We start from the raw sequence: 12,363 nt of genomic DNA on the forward strand, positions 1-12,363 counted from the left end.
TGTATTTTAGTTCTGTAATGTCCATTTGGCTTTTTAAATAACTTCTATTTCTTTGATCTATTTTTTTGTTGTTTCAGGAGACTTGTAATTGCTTTTTAAAGCATGTTTACATTGATTCCTTTAAATTCTTTGTCAGATGGTTCTAATATTTGATTCTTCTTGATGTGAGCATGTATCAGTTGTCTTTTCTCAATTATTTTTCTGGTTTTGGTTTGACAGAGATTTTTGAGTATGTTGTGAATACTTGGGTATTATATTCTGATGATCAAGGTGCTGTTTAATCTTTTCTTTTGCAAGCAGTCTTCCTGTTGAAGACATTTGACCATGTAGGTTTATGTTGAGCTTCTGCTTGGGCCCAGTTGACACTATCCCAGCAAAAGTGGAGTGCTGACTCACTGCCTTGTTGTAAATGGATGAGATGGAATTTCAGTTCCCTCTGGGTTTTTCCCACCAAAAATGTACCAACTCATACAACTTGTTGCCATTTAAGCTCAATTCCACTGAGCCCCACTGGTACCAGGGATGGAGGAAGCATTGAGATGACTCATGCCACCTTTTTGCTGTAGGGTAGAGGGTGGAACCTCATCCCCCCTTCTCGCCAGGGACCTTAACATACCACAGAAGGGGACAGGTAGTAGAGTGATGACTTGCCCCAACCCCCACCACTGATTCCTTTTTGTTATTGCTGAGTGAGAGGAGAAGTTCAGCTCCCTGTTACTACCCACTGATGTGGGGGGGGGGGGAGGCGGGGAGGTAGGAGGTTTTTAGTAGTTTAGGTAAGAAATAATATGGGCCTAATTAAAGTCTCCTTTGTTTAAGATCATGGCAGTGGAGATATTGAGGATTTTTTCTTTTTTTTCTTCCAGGTTTATTGAGATATAATTGACAAAATTGTAAGACATTTGAAGTTCAAATCACGGTGATTTGATATGTATACAGGAGGATTTTGTCTGTCATGTCTTTGTCTTCTTATGTCTTTGGTAACAGGGTGACATTGACCCCTTAACATGAGTTGTGAAGTGTTCCCACCTCCTCTGTTTTCTAAAGAGTTCATGTAAGGTTTGTATTATTTTTTCCTTGAGAGAGTTCACCATTGAAACCAGATAGGCCTAGATTTCGTTTTGTAGATTTTTAATTACTAATCCAGTTTCTTTACTTGATATGAGTATATTCAGTTTTTCTTTCTTCTTTAGGCAATTTGGTAATTAATATTTGTCTAAGGATTTCGAATGTTTGACTTGTTGGCATAAACACATTCATAATATTCCTTTACAGCTTTTGATTTCTGTAGGGGCTGTTATGTTCTCTGTTTCACTCTTGCACTGTTGATTTTAGAAATATTTGTTCTCTTTTTCTCTCTAAATCAATCAGTTTGATTGTCTTCCTCCCTCTCCCTTCTTCTCTCTCTGCCTTGCCCACTACACCTTCTCTTCCTTACCTGTATCTTCTCTCGCATCCGGTTAATTGTGTATGTTTTGTTGATCTTTTCAAAGATCATCTACTGTGATCTTTATTGTATTCTATTTAATATGGGCTTGATTTGCTCTTAATTAATTTATTTTTAGGCAAGGCAACCCTTGGTTGACCTCACAGATTGCAAGGACTTTGTCATTTTATAATCCCATATTTTTTTATTTTTATTTTTTACGCCTATAGCACCTGGTCTTCTTAGGTGGTCTCCCATCCAAGTACTAACCAGGCCCGACCCTGGTTAACTTCCGAGATCAGATGGAATTGGGCTTGTTCAGGGTAGCATGGCTGTAGACTTGATTTGCTCTTATTAAGGGGCATGTTCAGATTATTGGTTTCAGATTTTTTTCCTTTTTAGTTTAAGTCTTTAAAACTATAAATTTTCCTATAAGCCTGTATTGTCAAATGTGTTAGCTAATATCCATACGTAGCTATTGATAAAAAATTTAAAGTAAAATTAAATTGAAGATTGATTTCTTAGTCACTCTAGTCACATTTTAAGTGTTTGGTAATAGCGTGTATCTAGTGGCTTCCATACTGGACAGTGCAGATACAGAACATTTATCAACGATAGAATGTTCTTTTGGACTCTAAGCACTGCTGTAGCTGCAACTTATAGTTTATATATACACTAGTGTTAATTTTTATTCAGTTCTAGATATTTTCTAATTTCCTTGTGATTTCTCCTTTACCCATTGGTTATTTAGAAGTTTGTTTTTAAATTTCTGAATATTTGGAGCTTTCCAAATTTCTTATGGTTGTTAACTTTATAATTAAGTTCAGTTATGATAGAAGAACATACTATGCATGATTTAATTATTGAGATTTGTCTTATTAAATAGCCCAGGGCAACTATTACTATAAAGTAGCGGTCCCCAACCTTTTTGGCACCAGGGACTGGTGCCTGATGATCTGAGGTGGAGCTGAGGCAGCTCTGGGGAGCGGCTGCAAATGCAGATGAAGCTTAACTCTCCTCTTGCTGTGCAGCTGGTTTACTAACAGGCCACCAACCAGTACTGGTCCCAGGCCCGGGGTTTGGAGACCCCTGCTGTGCAGGACCAGGTAATGTATATTTTAGGCTTCCGTAAGACACATAGGTCTCTGTTGTGGCCTCCACCCCATATAATTTGAACTATTCATTTGGTCTTTGTCCCTGGTTCCTGTCAGACTCTGGAGCTTGTAAGATTCAGTGATAGGGGTAAGAGGAACATTTTTTGTCATTCATAACAAGCCCCTATCAGCTATACCTGAGATTATACTAAGAACATGACTCTACCCTCAAAGAACATGCCCCACCCTCTAGAGAGCTTCAGGATGGACTCTCATAGGAAAAACCAGCCACGTGATTAGAGGGTGGGCCTGAAAGTTCCTTGACCTCTGGGGAGGAAAGAGGGTCGGTGATTCAGTTCAGTCACCAGTGGCCAATGATTTAGTCAATCATGCTTAAATAATGGAACTTCCATAAAAACCCTTAAATGATGAGGTTTGGAGAGCTTGGATTGGTGAAGATGTCCACGTGTTGGGAAAATATGGTATGCCTGAAGAGGGCACGGAAGCTTTGTGCTCCCCACTCCTCCCCAAGCCTTGCCCTACGGATTGCTTCCATTTGTTCCTGAATTGTATACTTTATAATAAATCAGTAATAGTAAAGTGCTTTTCTCAGTTCTGTGAGTCGTAGTTATAAATAATTGAACTTGAAGAGGGGGATATGGAAACCCCCTAAATCTATCACTGGTCAGTCAGAAGTCTCTGTGACAACCTTTTTAAATTTAAAAATTCATTTTGTTAGTTGCAGGTGTTCAGTGACCACCTGTCGTATTGATTACTGCATTGGGTTCTGCAGACATAATACATTTTCATTATTGTGGAAAGCCCTTTTACATAGTGGTGCTCTAAAATCTTTGATACAAATAGTAACCAATAACTATAGATGATGTTTTCTGAGAACTTACTGTATGTCAGATTTTACATTTATTTTCATATGCAATCTTCTAACACTCCTTAAGATAGGTAGTAGTAGTATTCCCATTTTACAAATGGGAAGCTAAGACTCAAGGTTAAGGAACCAACCTAGAGCCACACAACTCAGAGGGAGATAGTCTTGGAATAAAACCTAATTAGTCTGGTTTCAGAGTCTGTGTCATTATTTTGTTGTATTTTCTTTTTGATAAATGATGCTTGGTTTCTGACTTGAATTGAAAAGTTCTTAACATTTTGGCTGTTTTCTAAAGTTACTTGATTTTTTTGGTAAATGATTCTTTTCATATTTGCTTGCTTCTATTTCTTAGAGCTTTTATTACTATCTGAATTTTATCATATACTATCTTAGCATCAATTTATATAACCATATGCTTTTCTCCTTTAGTTGTTTTGATAGTTATTTTAATATTAATGCTGTTGAATAATCTTTGAATTCTTAATGTAAACCTTGGTTGATCATAATATTCTGTTGACAGATTTCCAGAATGATTACTAATATTTCATTTAGGAATATAGAATCCGCATGTTAGAAAGGTCTGCAATTTTCTTTTGAATTGTTTTTGTCAACTATTAAAATGATGCTGGCTTTATAAAATGAATAGAGATTTTCTTTCTACACTCTAGATGAGCAAATAATGATGGAATTGCTGGTCTATTACTTACACATTACTCTTCTGTAAAAATATGTTGATTCGGAATTTTTAAAAATGGCAGCTCTTTCTAATCTGTATGCTAATATGTCTGTTTATGTTTTTTACTTCTTGGTTTGCTTTTGATAAATCACATTTTACTAAGAAATTATCCATTTAGGTTTTAAAATAACTTATTTTAGAGTTAAATGTAGTATTTGCTGATAATAGACTTAATATTCTTTTATAATTCTTTTAAAAAACAATTCTGTTACTTTCTCCTTTTTTCTATGTATATCTTTTTGATTATATTCATGTTATTTTACTTTTTCCTCAAAGAAAAATCATTTAAATATAAATTTTCAATTTTGTTTTCAGTAATATTTCATCTTATATAGTTAATTGTTTTCATACTTACTTTGGTTTGTTTTATATTTCTAATTTTTTTGGGAAGGGGCTAAATTCTATCTTGTCTAATCTTCAATCAAGACTATTATTAATTTTAACATAATATCTTTGAGCATGAGCTGTTTCTGCTTCACTGTTTTCTAGAGAGCTTGTTAATTTTAGTCTGAGTTAACTAGAATCCATTTTTCTTTTGGGTTGCATGTATGTGACTTTTTAATTTATTTTTACTTTGTAAAATTTTTTATTGGATCATAATCAGGATATGGATTATAAAAAATCAGTACCTTCTGTGTTTTTTTTAAAATCTTTTAATTTTAATTTTTCAATTAGAATTGACATTCAGTATTTTATGTTAATTTCATTTGTACAGTGTAGTTAGACATTTATGTAATTTACAAAGTGATCTCTCTGATTAGTCTCGTACCCACCTGGTACTATACATAGTTATTGCAATATTACTGACTATATTCCCTATGCTGTACTTCACATCCCTATGACTATGTTGTAATTACCGATTTGTACTTCTTAATCCCTTCACCATTTTCACGCAGTCCCCCCAAACGCCCCTCCCCCCAGTCTGGCAATTACCAGTTTGTATTCTGTATCTATTAATCTGTTTTCATTTTGTTTGTAAATATCAGTACCTTTTAAATTGGAAGGTTTTTTCCTTGTTTGTTTTTGGTTACTAAATACAAGATTAGTTTTTCTCAGTATTCTACAAACATACCAACAATGTATATTTTTTGATTCCAGAGGCATATAAATAGCTCTTAGGTTGTATTATCCACTTCCTTTTTGTTTTTCCTTTATATCCCATTTGAAAAGTACTGAAAAGTTTCATTATACTTTTATTTTTGTCATGGTCTCATTTGAATACTTGAAAATTTTATTTAGCTATTTTTGTTTCTGGATTTATGGTTTTTTCCCCTTGGTCATAATTAATTGTATTCCATTTTTGTTACATTAAACATTCATTTTATATTTATTTACTAATATCTGCAATCTCTTCTGTTATTTTTTCCCTACCCCAATTTTGTCATTTAGGTTGGTTTGTTTATTTATGTGTTTGTTTTCTTTGCTTTCATTACTTTAAAGGTGTCGGTTCATTAACTTCTGGCATTTATAGTCCGCTGTCATTGTTATCTTTGTTCCTTTGTATGTAATACCTTATTTTTCCCATTCTGCCTTTAAGATTTACTCTTTTATTACTGGTTTTCAGTAATTTGAAATTATGATGGCTTTGACATGGTTTTATTTAGAGGTGTCATCCACAGGGGTTATTGAGATTCTTACATCTCTGGATTGTTGTTTTGTTAAAGTTGGAAAAAATTCGGCCGTTTCTTAAAATATTTTTCCGACCCTTTTTTGTCACCTCCACTCTGGGTCTCCAGTTATACATACGGTTGACCCTTGAACCATATGGTTTTGAACTGTGTGGGTCCACTTATATGTGTATTTTTTTAAATTTATGCACTTACCTCTTTATCCCCTCCTGTCTATGGGTTTTATATCCACAGGTTCAACAAGCCATGGATGGAAAATAGTATTTTTGCATTTCCAACTATGATTCCCAACTACAGATTGAAAATACTGTTTTGAATCTGTGGTTGGTCGAATCTGAGGACGTTAAGGGTTGAATGTAGAGTCAAAAGTTTATATGTGGATTTTCAGCTGTGCAGGGGTTGAAGTCCCTGACCCTCATGTTGTTCAAGAGTCAGTCGCATATTAAATTAGTCACTTAATACAGTCTCACAGGTAGTGAGCCTCTAATTGTTCATAGTCGTGCTCTGTTTTGTCCTTCTTAATTTTACCAGGTTTTTCTTCATTATTTTGAAGCTGCCTTGTTTAAGTGTACATATTTATTATATCTTAGAGGATACATTTTTATCATTTGAAAACATTCAATTTTGTCTCTAGTACCTTTTTTTGGTCTAAAACTCTCTTTATCTGATATTAGTATGGCTAGTCCAGCTCTTTTATAGTTTCTATGACATACTTTTTCCTTTTTTTTTTTTAATTCTTTTTGTGTCTTCGATCTAAAGTGTCTTTCATACACAGCATTTATTTAATATTTTTTTCATATCTAGCAAACTTTTCCTTTTGATTGGAGTGTTTAATTCATCCTAATTTATAATCATCGATATGATCAGATCTGTGTTGTTTTGCTATTTGTTTTCTATGTTATTCATGTACTTTTGTTGATCCTTAATTTTTCATTTGCCATCTTTCGTATTTACATATTTTCTAGTTTTCTATTTTATTTATTTATTTATTTATTTATTTTTTAGTTAATTCCTTAGTGATTGCTCTAGGGGTTTCAATATGTATCTTTATCACATTTATCACAGTTTGTCACAGTCTTTTCTAGGTTATCACTAACTCAATTTCAGGAAAATGGCAGAAATTTCAATAATGGCTCCTTTCCTCCTCCCTCCTTTGTGCTGTTGTTTCTGTGTGTTAAATTTATATGTTATAAAACCAGCAATGCTGTTATGGTTATTGTTGATATGCTTAATGGTTTTTAAGACGGTTAAGAGAAGAAAGGAAAAAATATAATTTTTTTATATTAATCTGCATACATTGACCATTTCTGGTACTTTTTAATTTCTGTAGATTTGAGTTATAGTTTGGTGTTAAGTCCTCACTCCAGTATAATTCTGTTTCTTTTCTATTCCTTTGTACTATTATTGTTTTACGCGGTTTTATTCTGAATCAGTTAAGGAAAGAGAAAAAATAGGTTTATACTGTGTTGTACATTTACTTACATAATTACCCTTACCCTTGTTCTTTATTCTTATTTCTATTTCTTTTCATTTTTTTATTACTCAAGTCAGATGTCCAGAACAATTCATGTCTGGCACCTACATACAGGGCCGATGTTAAAGCATCAAATTTACTGAATTTAGAAATATGATTAATACAGTTTTCATTGCTGCAAAAGTTCTCTCACAGCCATTTGCACAAAATCCCTCCTTAACCTTTGGCTCCAGGCAACCACTTATTTACTTTCTCTCAGAGTTATAAATGGGATCAAGCAGTATGCATGCTTTTGTGCCTGACTTCTGTTGCTTAGGATAATATTTTAAAATTCATTTATATTGTTTTGTGTATTAGTAGTTATTATTTTTTTTTATTGTTGAGCAGTGTCCCATTGTATGGGTATACTACAATTTGTTTATTCATTCATCTTTGATAGACATTATTGTTTCTAGTTAGGGGCTGTTATGAATATTGCTGCTTCGAATATTCTTTCAAATGTCTTTCATGGGCATCTGTGTACATTTCTCTTGAGAAAATACCTAGGGGTAGAATTTCTAGGTGTATGTTTAATTTTATCAGAAACTGCCAAATGGTTTTGCAAAGTGGTTGTGCCATTTTATACTCAAGATGGTGCACGAGGGTTTCAGTTGTGTCATATCCTTACCAACACTTGCTATAGTCAATTGGGATGTACGTTTTGATAAATATTGTTCTCCAGATGTGTAGCAGACACTGCCAGTATTTTTATTTCTTTATATGCATTTGAGTTACTCTTATGTTACTTCCTTTCTGCCCGAGATACTTTCTTTGGTATTTCTTGTGAGGCAGGTAGACTTTGTAATGAATTCTCTCAGTCCATGACTATATAGGTAGGGATGTCTTTCTTTCCATTTTTGCAGGTTAGTTTTGATGACTATAGAACTCTTGGTTGCTATTTTTTTCTTTTCACCACTTCGAATTACATCATCCCGCTGACTGTTTTCTGGCCTCAAATTGCTTTTGCCAAGTCTGTTACTCTTATTGTTGTTCCCTTGTACATCATGAGTCACTTTTTCTTAACTCCTTTCAAACATTATCTTGTCCTTGACTTTCAGTTATTTAACTGTGACTATGTGTATCTTTCAAAGATATGGTAGTACATTAATTTTTATAAAAGTCATGAAGGCCAGATAGTTTCCTGTTTGTACTTTGCCTTGTGATACTTTGTTATGAAATAAAACGTTAAGTTATAAAATGTTTTCCATTGTAATTTTTAAATTTTTCACTTAAAATTTTCCTATTTGAACCAGAATATCGTTTCTTATTTAGCAATTATTTTAACTTTTTTTGTAGTGTGGGAAAGTCATCTTTTATTTATTTTTTAGAGTTATTTGTTTATGTCCATATATAATGATCAATAAAATCTTTTAATTTTTTTTCTATCACGGTCAAGCTACACAATAAAAGTGTTATGGAAAACTTTATATTGGAAAACAAAATATTTTATTTTTGAGTTTAAAAATTTCATTCATGGGCTACTCAGTATGGGTTAAAATCATTTTTGGATCCTAGGTGTTCACATTTTCGAAAAGGAAGATAGTACTTAACCTTTCATCAAGGTATGTGGTAGTAGTACCCTTGTAATTAAACATGTTGGTATTTCTTCAGCAGTGTTTACACTAAGTAAGGTAAATAAAGATACATACAAAGAGTTTCACACCAATTCAGGTCAGATGTTTTTCACTAAATGTGTTTCGAAGCCAAACTTTTATCAAAATTTTCTGGACTTCAGAAATAGAGAAGAAAATTTGAGTTTGAGAGCGACTGAATTTTTTGTTTTGGCATCCTGTTTGCCTTTTGTTTGTGGCTGCCATTCTGTTTCTTGCACAAAAGTTGATTGTTAAATGAAATTCCTCCTTGTCCTTTTTAATGCTTTTTGAATAGAATTTAAATTTCATGCTAATATCATTCTTCCTGTTTTTGTTTTGCCTCCTGCCCCATTTGCTGGTATGTATTTATCCTTTTCTCTTTTGACCTTTCTTTTGTTTTATTTTAGTGGTATTTCTTAATTGGATCTTCCAAACTATTAATGTGTTTCTCAGGTACTGCTGTTTCTTTTTTTCAGGTCTTCTGTTTAATATGTGGAAATCATGTTATTCTAAGAGAGCCTTTTTCCTTATATTTGTGATGTGTATTCTAATAGCATTTTTCTGAGCATTCTTGGTCCTTTTATTACTCAGGTTCTCTTTTGTTTATTCTGCCTCAGTAGGAGCCAGCCAGCTGGTTCTGATTATTCACCTTGGTCTCTCTCAAGTTACTCAGCCTCCTCAAATGGGATATATTTGTTCTTTATTCATGAGGATAGTTCCTTTTACAGGGTCAAGTTCGGGGATGGTTGTGTGGTTATTAGTCAATGGTGAATGAATGGACCATGATAAACTTTGTTTCAGCTGCCCTGTACTGAATGCATTTTCAAATTAAATGCCTTATCCCAAGACTAGCAGCAAAGTCTCACTGTTTCCCTGCTCAGCCAGTACAGTGGGGGTGGTACTATCTTCTCATAATCCATGGACTTACTAGTTGAGCTTCTCAGTGCCAAATTCAGATGGCCTCTTAAAAGAGGAGTGAATAAGCAAATGCAGTGGATGCAGGCAGCCTTGGAATCCTGGGTTTTCATGGCTCCAGGTTCCACGGAGCCTTTTCAGTTCCATACTTTCTTCCCCCATAAAGAGAAAAGAAAACCTAGCTGTCTGCAGTTTTTCTCATAAGCACACATGTGCGTACACAGACCGAAGCCCTTTCTTCTGTGAACTATACCCACTGAGATAGTTGGACTTCCTGTAGTTTTGGATTTGAGCACTTAAATTCAAGAAGCACTTGAATTCTTGAAGTTTCTGGTTACATGGCACTGTTTCTACCTGGGTAATTGAAAAATCATTCATTTAAACGAGATGTTCAGTCCTGCAGGGTGAAGGACCAGTTAGTAAATACTTTAAGCCTTTTTGGCCCTAATACTATCTCCATAGCTTTTTTCTGTTTTCTTCCTTTTCTTTAAAAGTATAAAAGTCATTCTTAATAATAGCTAAAATGTTTATCGTTTAAAATTCCAGGGTTTTTTATTTTATAGCAAGCAGGCTATTACTTGCCCATATCACCAATGAAAAAGTATGTATTTACATAAGTTTCTGTTAATGAAAAAACTTGGGTACTTTAGATAATGTATGTGTTGGAATTAGATTGATGTATCCTAATTTTCTGATTATGCAAGGTTTTTGAATTTTAATTTAAAGATGGATGTATTTTTAAGAATTAAGAAGCTTAAAGAATACCAAAAGACATTATAACATCCATACTTAATGCATTTCCTAAATATATTTTGTTTGTTATATTTGATAATCAGTGTCAGGTCTTATATATTCATATTTACACATAAACGGCCATATATAACTTCAACTTAAGCCAGTTTTATATTTAGTGATAAAAATTTACTTGTGGAAATTTGCTGGATACTAACCAGCATAATTTAAATACATGTTGCTGTACAGTATTTTGTAGGCTTTAAGATTGTTTGATTATCTATTATTTCAGTTATTTTCTTTATTACATCTTTAATTTTTCCCTGCATAAAGCAGTATTCTTCTTTATTGTGCCTCTCTTAGCAAATCATTGTTTCTTTCCTTCTCTTCATTGGCAACTTTTTTTGTAAGAACGGGCAATATATTCAACATTCCGTATCTTCCACTCCTTCTACTAATACTGAAATCTTTCTGTTACCTCTATTGTTATAAAATTCCTGTAGAAAAGATCAGTGACCTGTTGCTTCAGAATCTAGTTGTTTTTGCTTTCTTCCCTCTTAGTAAATGTGCACTGCTTCCTAGATGCCTGTTACTATGTGCACAGGGAAGGGATAGTGACGAACAGGAGATAGATGCAAGGCGGAGCGGGGACTTTGCCTTAGGACTGGTGGTACCTGTCAGACCAGGGGCTCTTAGTACCACCTGACTTGACCATCTTATTTATTCTCTTCAGCCTATTTTTCCCATTCCCTGGATCAGTCCGTTCAAACTTTTAGCACTCAGTTCGTAAGACTCTTACTCTCATTACTTGATCTGGCCTCCTACTTAAGTCATCAGAGGCCATAAGTATAAATTCCCTCCACTCCCTTCTCCACTTGAAAACATCTGTATTTTTTCATTCATAATTATTTTCTAAGTGAAAGGAGATGGGAGTTGGTGACTGGAAGTTTGGACTAACTGCTCCAGGGTGTGGGAAAGAGGGTGTAGAGTTGAATGAAAAGATTATTAGGTCATGCCAAGTATGTTCTTCTAAAAGTAAATTGTCATCACTTCTAAAAGTGATGACAAGTTTGTCATAAGTGATTGATGGGAAAAGTGATTAATCCCTGTTTGATTCTCTTTTTGATTTTACATATGTGCTGTGTGCTGGCTTTTGATGTAAAGTGTACTTCTTGAGATTTGCAGATGAAAAATGTTTGAATTCTATCTCTTGAATCTTAGAACTCTTCTTTTCCCATTTGACTCATAAATATTGGCGTACTGAGGGTTCTTGGTCCTATTTTCCCTCACTAATCATAACTACTTTGTATTTGAACTACATGCACACTGGTGGTTTTTAGTGTTCAGCTTCACAGCTATGCTAGTTAAACACAACCTATCCAAAATGTACTACATTCTGGCTGAAATTACTTTTACCTCATTTTGAATAATTGTGTAATTATCCATGAATCATCTGGTTTATTTAGTGGTTTAGGTTGTTATTTCTTGGTTGTGTTTGTTGACTTTTAATAATATTGCGTTTCCTCATGCACATTGTAGTTTTATTTATGAGCTTATCTGCAGTGGGAGTGCCACTTATGCTCTGGGTTGGGAGGCTTTCTAATGATATGATTCTGTGTATGTAAGTTTCTAGGCAAGCTGCTTTTTTTTTTGTTTTGTTTTGTTTTTGGTGTGTGTGTGTGGGGGGGAGTGGTTGTTGAATGAATATGTGAATTCACTTAAATAGGAATCCCAGGAAGAGAAGTAGGTAGGAAGCAAAGCTAATGACTTCTGCTTTGTGGGCATTTTGTTTGGAATTCTGAGTTGATTAAAGATGAGATTTTAAATAAGAACTTGAACTT

The 12,363-nt window shown here is 33.9% G+C and overlaps 1 protein-coding gene and 1 pseudogene across 2 annotated transcripts in view; one reads left to right on the top strand and one right to left on the bottom strand.

The window, feature by feature from the left end:
- Nucleotides 1-12,363, top strand: part of TRIM33 (tripartite motif containing 33) — an 84,307-nt gene that overhangs the window by 17,259 nt on the left and 54,685 nt on the right. The window lies entirely within an intron of this gene.
- LOC118612980 lies at nt 1,648-1,766 on the bottom strand (annotated as a pseudogene).

This window comes from Rousettus aegyptiacus, unplaced genomic scaffold (assembly GCF_014176215.1).
Source record: "Rousettus aegyptiacus isolate mRouAeg1 unplaced genomic scaffold, mRouAeg1.p scaffold_m13_p_17, whole genome shotgun sequence".
NCBI lineage: Eukaryota > Metazoa > Chordata > Mammalia > Chiroptera > Pteropodidae > Rousettus > Rousettus aegyptiacus.